The following is a 16,119-nucleotide window of genomic DNA, read 5'->3' as shown; positions in this document are numbered from 1 at the left end:
TAATCTCCTAACATCTAGAAGACTTCCTTAACCTTTGACATTCATAAGCTGATGCTTTTAAATATTAGAAGCTGGATATTCTGTGAAATGTTCTTCAATTTAAATTTGTTTGATTATTTCTCACAGTTATATTCAAGTTATGTCTCCTTGGCAGGAATAGCAGAGCAATAATGTAGTGAAGCTTTGTTCATTCTTTTAGAGGATGCAGTTTTTTGTTCCTTTGTTCTGATGCTTACTTTGTTCACATGGTTAATGCGGTGCCTATTAACGGCAACCCACTCAAGTACTCTTGCCTGGAGAATTCCATGGACAGAGGAGCCAGGCAGGCTACCGTCCATGGGATCACCAAAGTCAGACATGACTGAGTGACTTTCACTTTCATTTTATCAGACTTCACTGTAAAGTTTCTCTTTTATCTTTGTTTTTTTTTTTTTTTTAGGTAATTATTTTTTATTGGAGGCAAATTATTTTACAATATTATATTGGTTGGTTTTGCCATACATTGATATGAATTTGCCCCGGGTTTACATAAGTTCCCCCTCCTGAACCCCCCTCCCACCTCCCTCCTCAATCAATTAATATTTTGTTGTTTTCTACCATTCTACCACTTCTTATTTATCCTAGCACCCGTGGCCAGACCTCTAGAAATTCTGAGAGACTGGATTATTACTAAAGCTCCTTTCCTTGTTGGAGATTGAATTTTTTCTCCTCAATGCTACATGACTCTCAAAACGGTACTCTGCTTTTCACATTTTCCTTGTTAGCCTCTTTCCCTGTGAAGTTTAGTAATTTGGCAAGTAGCTTGAAAGAAAAATATTAAGCTAAGTATCTTTGGCTCTCTTTGTCTTCAAGATTTTTTTCAAGTGGATTGACAGCAATTTTTATCTCAACTAGGACAGTGTCTGCAGGCCATGGCCTTCTGCCCAGATCCTGAGCAGGTGACTCTTCACCAAGATACTACTAGGAGAAGAGTAACTCCCAAATTGTTTTTTTACGTCTTTGAATCTTTCCTGTTTCTTCATTTACCTTGAAATATTTCCAATGCTTTAAAAAATTTTTGTTTGTTTGGATCCTGCTCTTCTAGTTTTTCTCAGCATCAGCTGGTCTCTGTCAACCTGCATTATTACAGACAGAAGTACATAAGAACTTTCAAGTTTATCCTTTTTACATCATTTCAAGATTTTGTTGTCAAGAGAAAAGGAAGTAAACCTTAATAAATTTCATTTTATTGGAATTCCCAAACAGTTGACAGAGCTTATAATTACCGTTATTATCATGGTGTGGTAACACAAAGCTATAGTTTATTATCACTTGCCATGATCCAGAAACATCGATAAAAGATTTAAATGTGTCTCAAGTAATTGGTCCAACTACATAATGAAGCTGTTATTATTACTTTTATTTTAAGATGAGTTTTTTGATTGAGAGATCAAGTAAATTTGTTCTCAAATTGGTGACAGAATCCATGATTAAATGATCTCATTTGAAAGTTAGTTTGAAATTAAAGCAGTAAATAAATGTTAGTGTTGACTCATGGCATTTCTGGGTTAGTCACAGAGTCTATGAATATAAAGTCCCTCAGTTTCACATTGCTGTAACCACTCCCGGTTCTTAGGAAAGGCATTAAAAAGTAATAATCCATATCATTGATATGGTTATTCACTTGCCAATTAGAACATATTTTTGAAGTTTAATATCTTTGTGTTACTGGGCTTCATCACATATTCTGAGTGTATAATAATGAATAGATGTAATTCCTTCATTTGAGCAACTAAATAGAAAACTGAAACGTTTACTGGGTGTGTATGACTCATCGTGACAAATTGCAAAAGGCAGTGGAGTAAGTTATTACGAGAGCACTTAATGCGATATCTAACTCAGGGATATTTTCCCAAGGAAATGTCAAATAAATTTGCAGACTGAAGACTTGAGCATACATTGGCTAAACGAAAAAGTAAGGCACTGAGTTTGAAGGGAGAAATGTTTCAGTTGACGGGAACTGCAAAAGAGAAGAAACTGTGTATAGCAGTTGGGTAGCTGACTCACTGGAAAAGACTCTGATGCTGGGAGGGATTGGGGGAGGAGGAGAAGGGGACGACAGAGAATGAGATGGCTGGATGGCATCACCGACTCGATGGAGGTGGGTTTGAGTGAACTCCGGGAGTTGGTGATGGACAGAGAGGCCTGGTGTGCTGTGATTCATGGGGTCGCAAAGAGTCAGACGTGACTGAGCTGAACTGAACTGAATCCTTTGAAATTTAAGATGGCTCAAGCAAAAGTTGCTTTCCTGGTGGCTCAGAGGGTAAAGAATCTACCTGCAATGCAGGAGACCCAGGTTCAATCTCTGAGTTGGGAAGATCCCCTGGAGAAGGGAATGGCTACCCACTTCAGTATTCTTGCCTGGAGAACTCCAAGGACAGAGGAGTCTGGCGGGCTGCAGTCCATAAGGTCACAAAGAGCTAGACATGACTTAGTGACTAACACTTTCACTTTTGAGCACAAATGATGAAAGAGGAAGTATGAGAAAATAACTCTCTTTAACACAAAAATCTCTTTTTTAAACTATGTGAATTTTGTAATTCCTAAACTTTATCATCCTGTTTACTTTCTTATGAAACCTTATGTGAAGTGAAGTGAAAGTTGCTCAGTTGTGTCTGACTCTTTGCAACCCTATAAACTGTAGCCTGCCAGGTTCCTCTGTCCGTGGAATTCTCCAGGCAAGAATACTGAAGTGGGTAGCCATTCCCTTCTTCAGGGTATCTTCCCAACCCAGGTCTCCCATACTGCAGGTGGATTATATACCATCTGAGCACCAGGAAAGCCTCAGTTGGTAAAGAATCTGCCGGCAATGCAGGAGACACGGGTTCAATTCTTGAACTGGGAAGATCCCCTGGAGAAGGAAATGGCAACCCGCTCCAGTATTCTTGCCTGGAGAATCCCATGGACAGAGGAGCCTCATCAGCTACAGTCCATGGGGTCCTAAGAGTCAGACACGACTTAGCGACTAAACCACCAAGAAACCCTATACCTGACACCATACATAAGATACAATGATGTTTCTACATGGTTCCTGGGGCGCTGCAGTGTAAGGGGAGAAAGTACACAGTTGTTTTAATTTCACTGAGGAAAGAAGTTTTTCCTCAGGTACCAGACAAGGAGTTCAGGACAGCTAGTGCTCAAAAACTCTAAATCCTCAATGGGTTTTAAGAAAGTATTTTTAAAGGCACGCTGAGGGAGGGGAGTGAGGGTGTGTGATCCTCTCATTTCTCCGACTGTCTGATGGTGATGAACCAGGGTGGCATCACAGAGGTTAACATTATCAATCCTTGGGCTCCAGTAGCTCTGAGAGCCATTGTTTATGGGCATCAAGCAGTTATCTTCTTCCATTTGGTAGAGGTTTAAGCATCTGTAAAACAACTCTGGAAATGTGTGTCATAGACTACTATCCTGGTAATTCACAGGGCAGGTAAAGATTCTTCGACTGCCGTATGGCTGATTATTGTAAATCTGTTATCAGTTCCCCTGGCCCCAGTGTTATTTTTGTCACTACATGTTTACAACTTTTCAATCATTAAGTCTTTTCTTTCTTTTTAAAAAAAGCTTTTTATTTTGGGGTGGAGTACAGAGAATTAACAATGTTTTGATAGTTTTGGGTAAACAGTAAAGGGACTCAGTCATACATATATATGTATCCATTCTCCCCTAAACTCCCCTCCTATTCAGGCTGCCATGTAACATAGAGCAGAGTTCCCTGTGTTGTACAGTAAGTCTTTGTTGGCTATTTATTTTAAACATAGCAGTGTGTACATGTCCATCCCAAGTCTCTATGTTGCAGCCGGATGCTCCAGGAAGCAAACTCACTAAGAAGGACAATGTGGATAAGTGGAGTGCAGTTTATTACACTGGCTGGTCCAAGGTAGAGTTTCCTCTTTAGTCAGGGACCCCGACCGATTTCTGTGAAAACCTTATATACCCTAAGTGTACAGGAATAAGCCCACATCACCAAATTCCTCAGTCCTACTCTGGAAAATGTCAAAGGGAGATACAGTCAGGTTACAGCCATGATTCATAATCAGAAGGGTCAACTGGTTATATATTGTAGCCTACACCAATGGGTGCCATAAAGATTAAAAAGGTGACTGACTACATAGGGATTCTTACATTCTTTCTGGTGATGGGAAATCTTGGTGTGGAATCTTGTGTTTATCGGTCCAGGAGGCCTGTTAGCCCATAGGTATGTTATCTCCATGGCTATAACATAGTCCAAAGTTTCACTGAGAACGTAAGCTGAAGTTTCCTTCTTTTCCAAGATGGAGTCAGCTCAGCCTGTTCCTTTCCTCCTTCATTCCCCTCTCTTGATGCTCTCAATTTTCAGTGTGAATGTCACTTATCAGGATGTACTGCATTTTAGGTTTCCTGGTATATATTTGGGTAAATGAAGTCAGCCTCTGTGATACAAAGTTAACAACACATTGGAGAATACAAGGTCCACATAACAGAATCAACAGAGCAACTATAACAGTGGCTCATATAGTTTTCCACCAAACACCCTTCACCCATGAGAGAACATAAGTCCAAAGGAAGATTATCATCAGACATAGCCTTTACTTGACCTTTCTTGTCATCTAGAGTGGCTGATATATTGCCAGATAAATCAGGAATCTATCCACAACATTCAGCTTTGATTATAGCACAGGTCCCTCCTTGAGCGGCTATAAGTATGTCTAAAGCCATTCTATTTTGAATTACAGCTTTCCTCATCTGTATTTGTTCAGTATTTAGTGCCTGAATCACTCTCAGGCTGTCATTTAGGGCTCTTTTGGTGAAATTAGTTAGAACTTCAACTCTGATTATTATGTCCGTAGTGCCCAATGAGGGAACAAATATAGCAGACAAATAATCATACCAATGGAAAACTGATCATGACCATCTGGCCCATAGGGAGGGTAAATTTAAAGGCTCTTGTATTGTTGACCTGATGCTTCCATGGGCAAAGGCTAGACCCAAGGTACACCTCCCTATCCATCCTGGGGGCAGCCAAGGCTATAAGTTAGTCCCACATAACCAGTGGGTGGTGATTACAGTTTCCATACTAGATATTTGTTGCTTTGCCTGATGCAAAAAATCACATAAGCTAGGCATATCACCCCTCCATAGAGGTGATACCCACTACGGGAGTCCATCCATGACACTCAGGGGCATGGCTCCACACACCCAGCAGTAAGATGTTTTTATGAAAGTCAGCACAGGAATGTGCCCATGAAATGAAAACATTGTCCTGTGCAGAAACTATGGCTAGTCTGAAGATGATATCGGAAAGTCCGTGTAGCAGGAGTTGGTTGTAGAGTTTCATCTCTTTTTCTTCTATCTCAAGATGATCTTGGTTTCATATGGATCAGCAGGGTCCTTCTGTGCAGTCCACTCGCTGTTCTCCGGGTCTGTGTGGTATGCTCTCTTCACCCTCATGTGAATCCAGGGAGTGACACCTGCAACTTTAACTGCCATGGGGTGATTAGAACAACAGTATATGGACCCTTCCACTGTTGGGCCAAGGAGTCATGTTTCCAGTCCTTGACCCATACCTGATTGCTGGGTACAAAAACATGAATCTGTTCCCCAAGAGGGAATGGCACCCTTTCTGTACAAACTTAGTTATTTGATTTATTACCTTACCCAATTGTTCTATCTGCTGTGAAATCCCATCTTCCTTTACCTGTAGCAAGTTTGTTGATACCTGCCTCACTATGGGAGGGGGTCTCCCATGGATAATTTCATAAGGAGGATAACTGTGGGAATGTGGGGTCACCCTTAATTTGAGCAAGGCCACCAGAAGCAAGTCCATCCATAAACAGTCAGTCTCTATAATCCATTTGGTGTTTCTTTAAGAGTTCAGTTGGTTCTTTCTACCATTCTGGAACTCTGGGGCCTGTATGTTGTGTGCAATTTCCATTTGACATTTAGAGCTTTGCATACCTGTTGAATTAAGTCGGCTACGAAGGCAGAGCTGTTGTCTGATCCTGTGCTGGTTGGGAACCCAAATCTGCGGATTATTCATTGAAGCAGACAGCGAGCCACTTCGTTTGCTTTTCAGTTCGGGTAGGGAAGGCCTCCATCCATCCTGAGACGGTACATACCATGACCAGTAAATAGCGACTGTGTCGGTAGGGTTTCATTTCAGTAAAGTCCACTTCTAAATGTTCAAAAGGTAGAGTGCCTTTTAATTGTATCCCTGGGGATTTTGTTTACGTCCAAGGGCAGCACTGACCTTCGAGCAAGCAGAACAGTTCTGGGATTCCATTCTACACAAGGAGGAAAGTCATGGAATTAGGAAATATTTTTGAATTAATTCTTCTATTTTGTCATGTCCCAAGTGAGTTATCTGGTGAACCTGAGTTACCAGTGTGGGGGTTAATGCCTCGGGTACCAGTAGTCTGCCATCCAGCAGTTCCCACCAACCTTTTTCATCTTTGGTGGCCCCTTCTGCTTCACCAGCTGGTCTTGGGCTGGGGTATACTGTGGGAGAGTCAAAGTTAACAAAGACATATCTCCTACCAGCAGCCCCAAATTCCTCAGCCGCATATTTTGTGGCTTTATCTGCTAGTCGGTTTCCCCGTGCTTGTGGGGTGTCTTCCTTTTGGTGACCCCAACAATGCATCACTACTACCTTTTCAGGTTCCCATACAGCATCTAACAGAGTCAAGATTTCTTCCTTGTTTTTAATGTCCTTTCAGTTGGCTGTCAGAAGACTGCTGCTGCTGCTGCTGCTAAGTCACTTCAGTAGTGTCCGACTCTGTGTGACCCTATAGACGGATGCCCACCAGGCTCCCCCATCCCTGGGATTCTTCAGGCAAGAACACTGGAGTGGGTTGCCATTTCCTTTTCCAATGTGTGAAAGTGAAAAGTGAAAGTGAAGTCGCTCAGTCGTGTCCAACCCTTAGCGACCCCACGGACTGCAGCCTACCAGGCTCCTCCATCCATGGGATTTTCCAGGCAATAGTACTGGAGTGGCTTGCCATTGCCTTCTTAAATAAAGCCCCATGCACCTGTAAAGTAGCAAAGCATACCTGCAGCTGCTGCTGCTGCTGCTGCTAAGTTGTTTTGGTCGTGTCCGACTCTGTGCAACCCCATAGACGGCAGCCCACCAGGCTCCCCGGTCCCTGGGATTCTCTAGGCAAGAACACTGGAGTGGGTTGCCATTTCCTGCTCCAATGCATGAAAGTGAAGTCATTCAGTCGTGTCCGACTCTTCGCGACCCCATGGACTGCAGCCTACCAGGCTCCTCCGTCCATGGGATTTCCAGGCAAGAGTACTGGAGTGGGGTGCCATAAAAGCATACCTAAAGTCAGTGTAAATGTTTGTCTTCTTACCTTTTGACAGCTGGAGGGCCCGGATTAGATCATATAGTTTGGCCCGTTGAGCAGACCAGTGTGATGGCAGGGAGCCGGCCTCGACAATGATTTCTTCCATGACTACTGCATATCCCGACTGTCGTCCTTGTTTCACCAGGCTGGTGCCATCAGTGTACAGGACCCAATCTGGGTCCGGGATTGGCTTGTATCTCAGGTCAGATCTGCTGGCATAAACTTTCTCTAGGATTTCTTTGCAGTCATGTGAGGTCCCGCCTTCTGCTTGACAAGGCTCAATAGTGACATGGGGGTTCTCATATAAAAGTCCCTGGTATTGAGTAATCCGAGATGTTGACAGCCATTTGTGGGGTCCCCTTGTAGGAGAGTGTTGACCTCATGGGGGACTTTTATGGTTAAGTCCTGGCCCAAAGTCAGCTTGGTTGCCTCCCGGACTAGTAAGGCAAATGGAGCAATCACCTGGAAGCATTCCAGCCACCTGGTGGCAACATTGCCCAGTCGTTTCAAGAGATAAGCCATGGGTCTGTCCCATGTCCCCACAGTCTGGGTCAACACTCCCATAGCCACCTTGTCCTTTTCAGTTATGTAAAGAGTAAGCAGTTTGGTAAGGTCTGGCAGGCCCAAGGTGGGTGCTGATGTAATTGCCAGTTTTAGTTCCTCAAAGGCCTGCTGCTGTCTCTCAGTCCAATTCAGTGAATCTCCTTCTGGTCCAGTTAAGAGTTCATATAACGGCTGGGCCATCTGGAAATAACCCGGAATCCAAATCCTACAAAACCTAGTGGCTCCCAAGAACTCTCTGACCTGTTGTTTGGCTTTTTGTTGTGGGATTCTCAAAATGATGCCTTTTCTGGACTGGTCTAACAGCCTCGTGCCTCCTCTCAACAAACCCTGAATACCTTATCTCCTCCTTGCAGATCTGTGCCTTCTTTTTCAAGATTCGGTAGCCGGACTCCATCAACAGCTCCAGTAAAGCCTTGATCCCTTCCCAGCAGTCCTCTTCGTTCTTGGCAATCAAAAGCAAGTCGTCCACATATTGTAGCAATCTGCATCTGAACCTCTCTGGCTGGAATGAGTCCAGGTCAGAAGCCAAGGCTTCCCCAAAGATGGTTGTGGAATTCTTAAATCCTTGTGGGAGGAGAGTCCGTGTGAGCTGTTGTTTGGTGCCCCCTGCTGGGTCTTCCCTTTCAAAAGCAAAAATGGGTTGAGACACTAGGTCAAGGCATATACAGAAGAAGGCATCCTTGAGATCTAAACAAGTATCTTAGCACTCGGTGGGAGGAGGCTAAGTAAAGTATAGGGGTTAGGAACGGTGGGATGTAGGGTCACAGTGGCTTGGTTGACCAGTCTAAGGTCCTGCACAGGCCTGCAGTCTAGTTCCCCTTCTTAACAGGAAAGATTGGTGTGTTTCAGGCTGACTGGCATTCAATCAGGGTGCCCGCCTGTCGTGGCCTATTTATATGTGGCAAAATACCAACCTGCTTCAGCGGTAGCAGGTGCTGACGTTTCCTGTTATGGCACCGGGTTTGAGTTTTATTACCACCGGAGCTTGATATTTGGTGAGTCAGATGGGAGTAGGTTATCTTCCACCTAAACCTCAGGGAATTGTTGGATCAGCTCTTTCTAGATTATTTAACTCATCTGACTTCTCTCCTGGAGGGTCATACAACCTCCTTGTGTCTCTATTCCCGAATACCTTATCAGTGATCTCAATCAACTGTGAGTTAGTCATGGCCAATACTCCATCTACCTTTTGAGGCTTGTGTCTGATATCGGGGTAGGCTTGAGACACAATGCCTGTGTTTACCACCATCTGAAATCCAGCAGCTCCTCTATTGGCATATAGAGCCTATAAGCCTTGCACAGTCTTTTGTAGAACTCAGAGGGTGATTCAGTTTCTTTGTGAATTATTTTGGTGGGCTTCGCCATATTCATGGGCTTTCAGGCCCCCCTCTTGAGGCCTTGTAAAACAGCCAGCCAATATCTCTCCAGGTGGCCCTTTCCTTCCTCTGTATTATAGTCCCATTTGGGCCTCTCAGCTGGGGTGGCTGGTTCTGTCCACCCCTGTGGGTTTGTGGTACCCTCAGGTGCCATTTCTCTTAGCCATTTTCTAGCCTCAGGATACTGTGTCTTTTCTCAGTGCTGAAAAGGGAGACTAGTAGTTGGATTATGTCATCCCATGTAGGGTGGTGGGTTCGAAAGATAGTTTCCAACAGCCTGATCATGCCTTGTGGCTCTTTGAGTATGAGAGAGTGTGTTTCTGCCAATATAATATGTCCATTGAGGAAAACGGCTGGTAATAATAGGCTACCGGAGGTTGGTGGTAATGTCCATCTGTTCCCTGAACTGGGGGCTGTTGAAGCTCTCTGAGGGGCATTTGTACTGGAGCCCTTTCCCCCCAGCTCCTTGGTGGAGTGCTGCTGCTGCTGCTAAGTCACTTCAGTCGTGTCCGACTCTGTGTGACCCCATAGAAGGAAGCCTCTGTTTAATTCCAGTGTCTCCTTCCCCCTTCCCATCAGTACTCACTGGGAGAGGTGGGTATAGCTTAGGAGGTTCCGCTGGGGCTGAATCCTGTGGGCATTGACTAGAGGCTCCTTCCCCCAGGGATCAGAGCCTACCGAAGTGGTAGCTCTACCTTCTCCAGGGGAGTTGGTGGGAGGGCAGCTGCAAGAGACCCAGCAGGCCCTGGATTGGGCAAGGTGGTCTTTGGTCCAGGTGGAGCATTAGATGGCGGGCGCATTGTCCTGTACGGGGGAAGGGGCAAATCGTCCCTGTCCGGATCCTGCAGAATTTCTTTCTTGTTATCAGTCAATTTTGTACCATTATTTTCCCTTTCCCTTTCTGAATGTAAAGCCTTGCCCAAGGGGGAGGATCTCGAGCCAACCATAGCCATGAATCACTATATGGATATTGATCTGGGTGTCTCGGCTCTCCTGTGACTACTGTATAGACTACTTCCACTATTTTTAAGTCCATGGTGCCCTCTGGTGGCCATCCTACTCCCACAGAGGGCCATTCGACCTCACAGAGAATGCAGAGGCGGTTAGGCATCATCTTCACCCCATCAGTTCATTTCAGTCGCTCAGTCGTGTCCAACTCTTTGTGACCCCATGAATCACAGCACGCCAGGCCTCCCTGTCCATCACCAGCTCCCGGAGTTCACTCAAACTCATGTCCATCGAGTCGGTGATGCCATCCAGCCATCTCATTCTCTGTTGTCCCCTTCTCCTCCCCCAATCGCTCCCAGCATCAGAGTCTTTTCCAGTGAGTCAACTCGTCGCATGAGGTGGCCAAAGTATTGGAGTTTCAGCTTCAGCATCAGTCCTTCCAACGAACGCCCAGGATTGATCTCCTTTAGAATGGACTTGTTGGATCTCCTTGCAGTCCAAGGGACTCTCAGGAGTCTTCCCCAATATCACAGTTCAAAAGCATCAATTCTTTGGTGATCAGCTTTCCTCACATCCAACTCTCACATCCATACATGACCACTGGAAAAACCATAGCCTTGACTAGACGGACCTTGGTTGGCAAAGTAATGTCTCTGCTTTTTAATATGCTATCTAGGTTGGTCATAACTTCCTTCCAGGAGTAAGCGTCTTTTAATTTCATGGCTGCAATCAGCATCCGCAGTGATTTTGGAGCCCAAAAAAATAAAGTCTGACACCGTTTCCAATGTTTCTCCATCGATTTCCCATGAAGTGATGGGACCAGATTCCATAATCTTAGTTTTTTGAATGTTGAGCTTCAAGCCAACTTTTTCACTCTCCTCTTTTACTTTTATCAAGATTCTTTTTCACCACATAAAAAAGTGAAGTCACTCAGTCGTGTCCGACTCTTTGCGACCCCATGGGCTGTAGCCCACCAGGCTCCTCCATCCATGGAATTTTCCAGGCAAGAATACTGGAGTGGGTTGCCATTGTCTCCTCCAAATCCCTTCTTAAAATTTCTAATCATGCACTCCAATACAGTTGCCTTAGATTCGTTTCCCCCTATCTTGCTTACCTTTTCAGACCTTCTTCTTCCTTTCCTTTTCGTTCTGTCTACGAAGTTCTCGGCCCCCTTTGTACTTCTGCTATTTCCACTCAATGAAACACTTAAATTGCCATTCCACCTCCTTCCTAATTGGGGTGAGAAGAGCCTTACCGGCCAGATCTCAGAGGGAGAAGGGGGATCGGTGTGTCTTCACCTGCCAGTCAGCACAGCTGAATCAGAACACCACGTGGCCCAAGACTGTTTCTCCCTTGACTTTTAAAGTTCATTCTGCCTTGGTGGGCTTGATCAGCTGCAGATGAAAACACAGATGGGTTAAATATCTCACGTCCCAGGCTATCTCCGGAAAAGCTAATTCGTATTCACTTATGTATCCCCCTCGTTCTAGCCTGACAGTTCTGAAGTGTTCAAGAATTTCACAGCAGATAGGACACCTCCTTGGGGAGGGCAAAATACAGGCACACAAAGGCCAAGTTTCTTCCCCTAGAAGCCCCTTCACAATTGCCCAGTAATAGTTTACCCTCAGACGATGCATACACCATCTCCTCTGTGACATTCACAGCCCTGGTTTCCCCAAAACTCTCGAGTTTGTCGAGTAGCAATCTATCCCAGAACAAGGTGGATACCACCTCTTTGCGACAGTTGCGGTCCACGTGCTCCCTAGTCCCTCACAGAGGGTTGATCACGTCCCCTCTTCCACCCTGCTGGTGGGGGCCTGCTTACCTGAGCGCTCAATTCCCCTGCTGCCGTCCACTATCCACCAATGTGAAAGGTCCAGGCGTTGAGAAACGGAATCTTTCCAGAAGGGTGAGATGCCTTCCCCCCTCTAGGAGATCCAAGCCACAAGGACTCAGAGTAGCCCCGAGAGGGACTTGTCTCCTCAAAGTGAGGAGTTTCCCGGCCAATGCACCAAATGTTGTAGCCAAACGCTCCGGGAAGCAAACTCCCTCAGAAGGACAACGAGGATAGTGGAGTGCAGTTTATTACACCGGCGGGCCCAAGGCAGAGTTTCCTCTTTAGCCAGAGACCCCAACCCATTTCTGTGAAAAACTTATATAACCTAAGTGTACGTGCAAAACAAGCCCACATCCCCAAATTCCTCAGTCCTACTCTGGAAGATGTCAAAGGGAGATAGCAATCAGGTTACAGCCATGATTCAGAATCAGAAGGGTCAGCTGGTTATATATTATACCAGTGGGTGCCATAAAGATTACAACGGTGACTGACTACATAGGGGATTATTAAATTCTTTCTGGCAATGGGAAATCTTGGTATGGAATCTGGTGTTTATCAGTCTGCGAGTCCTGTTCTCAGTAGATATGTTATCTCCATTGCTACCAGCCACATAGTCCAAAGTTCACTGCGAATATAAGATGGAGTTTCCTTCTTTTCCAAGATGGAGTCAGCTCGGCCTATTCCTTTCCTCCTTCACCTAATTACCCCTACCATCTTTTCCCTAAGTGTTTGAACCAGGCTTTTGTGACTCTGGAGGTGCCTGGGAAACAATACCTTTTCTGCAAGCAAGAGACAGACAGAGGACATGGGGGGAGGTGTCAGTCCCAGGAAGGCCCCATAGAGTCCTGCTTAGTCACAGTTATTTGTAAGGATATAGTATGAACTTTATATTCTATCTCCCCGGTGAAGCTTTGGTCTAGAGAATACCTACAACCTTTTCTTCAGGGCTCAGATAAAGCTGTAACCCCCAAGTGTAGACCACTTACCATTGGCTCTTCTGATTGGCCAGTGCCTGAGTTTAAATATTATGAATGCGAGTGTTTCTTCAAGGGTAGGAGAAAAGTGTATTTCTTCCTTGTGCATTGTGAAAAATATCTGAGAGAAACGAGTGAAACCCAATAAGCAAATCAACTCCTGTTAGGTAGCTCAGTAGAGGAAAGTACCCTCTTCAAGAAGCAAGAATACAGAGCATGCACAGTCAATGGTGAATGGTAACTAAAAATGATTCTGTGTGCACCATCAGCTACGTGGACATACCCATTTTTCCAGACTGAAAAGGGGCTTCATACTTGACCTAATGCTACCATTGATATCTTAAAATTATTAACAAATTTCAACAAAGCACTCCACCCTTTTTATTTTGCACTTGACTGTGCAAATGATGTAGTGGGTTCTGACTCCATGTGCACGGAAGGGATGGATTGGTTTTTTTCCTTCATCTAATCTAGCTTTTATTGTAAGCAGCTTTTGGCAGGAAAGAGTTCTCAGGAAAGAGCTCTCTGCAAGTTACTAATTGAATTGGGCCCAGCTGCTCATGGCTTACCAAATCATACTTATGAACGTTTGTGGAAGGACAAGCTGTCTTTAACCAGAAAGCCAGCAATCTGAGAAGATGGTAAACTCAGTGTCCCCCCAGAACCACCTCCGAAGATTCTTCTCGGCCCTGAAAGTTGTAAAGAAAAGAGAGGAAGTGATCTCAGTTCCTTGTTGAGACAGGGAAACCGCCCCCCCACCCCGCCCCACATGCAGGCTTGTGGCCTCCTCGCAGTCTTCCTCTAGACTCGTTCCTCTATCTTGTTCACATGGTTTATTTGGGAGACTGAAACTCTTGGGTGGCATTTTTGGACGGAGGGTGCTCTGAAGAACTCTGTTCACTTATGTTTAGGCACAGAAAAAATTCAGCGAGAGGCAAAGCGATAGAGAAGAGGTGATTTCTTAGAACAGGACATTTGTGAGGTTTAGAAACAGGTGGGCGAGAGGATTCTGCACCAAGAACTAAATAAGCTACAGTTTTATCATCAAAGGAAAAGTGGGGGGAGGGGCAAAATCACTTTCTTCCTCATTTCTGAGTAGACATCATGCTTCCATCATCAGCATTTCCTTCAGGTTGGTCTGGGGAGTTTCCTTGTCCCTAAATGATCAAACCAGGATTGTCATGGCACTAAGGAAATATTTCAGGTCTCAATACAATGAGGATCTTTGCTTTAAAATGTCACCTTTACATAAATTATTGTTTTATTTTGTTTTTTATGTGTGTAGAAAGCATATTCTAGGGGTCATTAACTTAATGAGCTCACTGGGCAGGATGTGGGTTTCGTGCCACCATTATTTTATTGTTTTGGGGTATACCTCAAGGTTTTGTTGCTAAGCAAACCTGCTGGTTTTCTGGTTAAGCAAATCTATTTTCTTAAGTGATCCTTAACTTCCAGGGGTCTCTCATAAAATTTTTAAATTTTTTTACATTTATAATCCCCTAGTGTGATTACCTATTTACTCTGTCCCCATCAAGATCACTGAACAGGAAGCTAGGGATGAGATCTGATCATCTGTTAATTACTTATTCTCCATTCCTACTTCTTTGTTCTATGGAAAGAACTGGCAAGTTAGCCAAGTTGCTGTATGATTAAAACATTTGTAAGGCGTGCTCAAGGTCAGAGATGAGTAGAGCATGGGGGTATCTGATTAAAAGTCATCTACAATGCAGTTTTTCTAATGAAAAACTCAGCAGAACCTCCTATATATTTCCTGCTGTTGACTTTAAAATATATTCACAATCTAAAAGTTGAAAGTTGTGCTTTATTTGGTGGGAATTTTTAGGACTTTAGGCCTGGGAGGCAACTTCTCAAGTAGAGAGAACTGCTCTGAGGAGGTGAAAGGGAAGAACCAGGTTATATAGAAGGTTTGCAACAAAGGGCAGGTAGTCTGAAATCAAAAGATTTTATTGTTCATTAAAGAAAGCCAGATATCTAATGTTAAGGGGTTTAGCACTTTTCTACATATTGGAAGATGCAAGAGTCTAGGCTTGCTGAAATGATTCCTTTCCTATCCACCTCACCTATCTAGGGCCAATATTCTGTGTTTTCACATCTAAAGTTTCCTCAGGGCTCATCATAGAGTAGTGGCTGTGGTCTTATGGTTGCTAGATAGCTGGTATTCTTCTCCTTCCTGTGTTCCCCTAAGTCTCACAGGCCAACATCAGAGGGCTGCAATCACGGATGCCTGTGAGATCCTTGTTTACTGGTATGGCAGGAAATACTCCATTTCTCACTGCTGAGATCTGTTTTCTGCAAAGAGCACCTTGCATGCCTGAGGCCCCCTTGTTTTCTGTCTTCAAACCATTAGCTTCCAGTTAACAGATGATCTTATCTCTTTCCCTAGTTTCTGTAATCTCATGAACAGTGTAAATGAGATATCTTAGAAAGAAAAGTCACAAGAAGTCAATAAGCTAACACACTGGAGGATGGTGATGACTCTGACCCCTTATTTCAAGGATTAACTGACATTACTTCCCTTTTCCCTTTAAAATCTTTCAGGGTTGAGCAGAATCTTGGAGGTGGCTCTTGGGGACACTGAGTCCACCGTCTCTCCAGATTTCCAGCATTCTGATCATAAGCAAATTTCCTTTCTACCAGTATTTGCCTTCCTCAAGTGTTGATTTTTGGAGCAGTGAGCTGTTGAACCTCAATTGTTTTTTATTATACCTACGTTATTTTTTAATTAAACTTCAAAAAAACTTTTCAGATCATTACAGACTCAGTCAGTTGTAAGAAATATTACAGAAAAGTCCTATGTCCCTTTTACCTAGTGGACCCCATGTAACATCTTAATAAAGTGTGAAATCACAACTAAGATGTGGACACTGACATGGTGGAGATACAGAATGACTCCATCACCACATAGATACAGCCTGTAGCTCTTTCATAGCCACACTCCTCTTTCCTCTCTCATCATCGTCCTTAGCTGCTGTTCTTTATCTCTATAATTGTGTCATTGCAAGAATGTTATAAAAAATGGAATCAAACAATATGCAAAA

At 44.1% G+C, this 16,119-nt stretch overlaps 1 long non-coding RNA gene across 3 annotated transcripts; it reads right to left on the bottom strand.

Annotated features, from left to right (window-relative positions):
- Positions 1-3,583: 3,583 nt before the first annotated feature.
- LOC148777709 (uncharacterized) lies at positions 3,584-15,632 on the bottom strand. Of its 3 annotated transcripts, none has more exons than XR_016037693.1 (3): positions 12,075-15,632; positions 7,368-11,643; positions 3,584-6,513 (listed from the first exon to the last, which is right to left on the bottom strand). It is a non-coding gene; the product is annotated as an uncharacterized LOC148777709 (long non-coding RNA). The 3 variants fall into 3 exon arrangements; XR_016037694.1 differs by having other exon boundaries at positions 13,630-15,632; XR_016037692.1 differs by having other exon boundaries at positions 3,585-6,513; positions 7,368-8,545; positions 11,505-15,632.
- Between the last annotated feature and the right edge of the window lie 487 nt (positions 15,633-16,119).

This window comes from Moschus berezovskii, chromosome 6, assembly GCF_049115385.1.
Source record: "Moschus berezovskii isolate FMDL1 chromosome 6, NW_MosBer_1.0, whole genome shotgun sequence".
Taxonomy (NCBI): Eukaryota; Metazoa; Chordata; class Mammalia; order Artiodactyla; family Moschidae; genus Moschus; species Moschus berezovskii.
Note: the sequence above shows the minus strand (reverse complement) of the source record. Positions and strands in the feature narration are given on the sequence as shown.